A 2,500-nucleotide genomic window follows, 5' to 3' on the forward strand; every position below is an offset into this window, starting at 1 on the left:
AAAGACATCGAACCAACCCACCACCTGACACCAGCCAAACGTACATCCTGATTTGACACATCTCTGGCAACCTTACCCACGTTGGCCCTTAACCTAACCCACGTTGGCCCTTAACCTAACCCACGTTGGCCCTTAACCTAACCCACGTTGGCCCTTAACCTAACCCACGTTGGCCCTTAACCTAACCCACGTTGGCCCTTAACCTAACCCACGTTGGCCCTTAACCTAACCCACGTTGGCCCCTAACCTAACCCACGTTGGCCCCTAACCTAACCCACGTTGGCCCCTAACCTAACCCACGTTGGCCCCTAACCTAACCCACGTTGGCCCCTAACCTAACCCACGTTGGCCCCTAACCTAACCCACGTTGGCCCCTAACCTAACCCACGTTGGCCCCTAACCTAAGTTACGCTGCACCTTAACCTAAGTTACACTGCACCTTAACCTAAGTTACACTGCACCTTAACCTAAGTTACACTGCACCTTAACCTAACTTACACTGCACCTTAACCTAAGTTACACTGCACCTTAACCTAAGTTACACTGCACCTTAACCTAAGTTACACTGCACCTTAACCTAACTTACACTGCACCTTAACCTAAGTTACACTGCACCTTAACCTAACTTACACTGCACCTTAACCTAACTTACACTGCACCTTAACCTAAGTTACACTGCACCTTAACCTAAGTTACACTGCACCTTAACCTAACTTACACTGCACCTTAACCTAACTTACACTGCACCTTAACCTAAGTTACACTGCACCTTAACCTAAGTTACACTGCACCTTAACCTAAGTTACACTGCACCTTAACCTAAGTTACACTGCACCTTAACCTAAGTTACACTGCACCTTAACCTAAGTTACACTGCACCTTAACCTAACTTACACTGCACCTTAACCTAACTTACACTGCACCTTAACCTAACTTACACTGCACCTTAACCTAACTTACACTGCACCTTAACCTAACTTACACTGCACCTTAACTGTCACATGTAACGTCACAGGAATGTAGCTTTGCCTAACAGCAACCCTCTGAACATAGTTCACTGCTTGGATCCTCTGGTGTCATGTGTATTTCTCGATGCCATGGTGCGTACCCTCACGTAAATGTCTTTCGAGTGTTGCGTACTTTCTACACAGTCCCGCTAACCACTGGAAGGGTGTAACGCTACAGAACGAATATCGCCCTCCCCTCCTGCCCTTCCAAGCTGGTCGGTCAGGCGTTTGTTTGTGAAATGAGCCTTGCAGCTGTTCAGTTGCATTTGGTTGTCGATGCAGTCAGTGTACGTTGTGGTACGGCCTGTGTGGACTGTCCGCTGATGTACGCGTAACCCACACTGATCATCCGTCGTTACGTACTGAGTGACATAATGTGGCACATGCTTGACCGTACACCGGCTGCGCCCTACAATGGCGAATCATAAGGGCCATATGTTGTGCACGATGCTACTTGTCTCGTCTCCCCATTACAGCGAGATTGCACTGTTGTACGCCGTAGAGACATGTGGTAGGTACGGACGAAAGTATTGCATGTTGGCCCCCCCCCCCTCCCTCTGCCGGGAATCAGCGTGAGCCGTCTGTTGATGTAGCGACGAGGGTTTTCCTATTTAATCGTATTGCCCCACACAACATGATACCACGGTGGACCGCGTTCCACATCTGCGACATGCTACAGAGGCCGGTTGACAGTCGACCGCGCAAGGGACATTGCACACGTGCGCGGACCATCTTCCACGTGTTCTCTCGTGTACGTGCCGTAGTGTGTATATGGGCTGATGTAGCGTGTCGTGACACATAACATGCAGGCATGCCAGAATCGTAGATTTCGCAAATGTTGATTGACGTATACGTTTGCTGCCAAAGATCCGCAAATGAACTGGAAATCAGTTGTTGAGCGGTTGTTCGCGCTGCAGGTGCATCGGTGATAGCGACGATCGGTACATCTGTGAACCGGTTGTTTCGGCGGTACCCGCCATGCCCCCGAACCTGAGTTGGCCATGTGGGTATGAAGCGATACGAGGCTGTGGCTTGGTGGGACAGTCCCCGGCCGGTGAGGGGGGGCCGCGCGGCGTGCTGGCCGCGCGCTGCGTGAGCGCACGCACTACAGCCGGCTGGTGGGGGGCGCCCAGTGGCAGGAGCGCCGGCCGACGGGCCCGGCTGGCGTCCCAGCTACGCGCCGGCGCACCCGGCGCGCGGCGCCAGGCGGCCAAAGTGGGTTCTGCCGAGCCCGGTGCGAAGCGCGGTGGACATCTGCAGTGTGCTGGTCCGATTGCGGACTGTGTGCGTTGAGGATGCGCCGCCGCCCGGCACTCGGCGTCGCGACGCCGTCTGCTGCTCGGTCGCCCCCAGCGGTTCTCGCAGGTGGTTTGTATCGCAGCTCTGCGGACGTGTTGGCGCGTGCGCTGTGCTGGGAGAGTTCGCTTCTGCACCCAAGTGGGGCTTTGCCCTTCTGTGGCGCTGGCGTTGGAGCTGCCGGTCACCGTAGGTGG

This window comes from Schistocerca gregaria, unplaced genomic scaffold (assembly GCF_023897955.1).
Source record: "Schistocerca gregaria isolate iqSchGreg1 unplaced genomic scaffold, iqSchGreg1.2 ptg000623l, whole genome shotgun sequence".
Classification (NCBI taxonomy): Eukaryota; Metazoa; Arthropoda; class Insecta; order Orthoptera; family Acrididae; genus Schistocerca; species Schistocerca gregaria.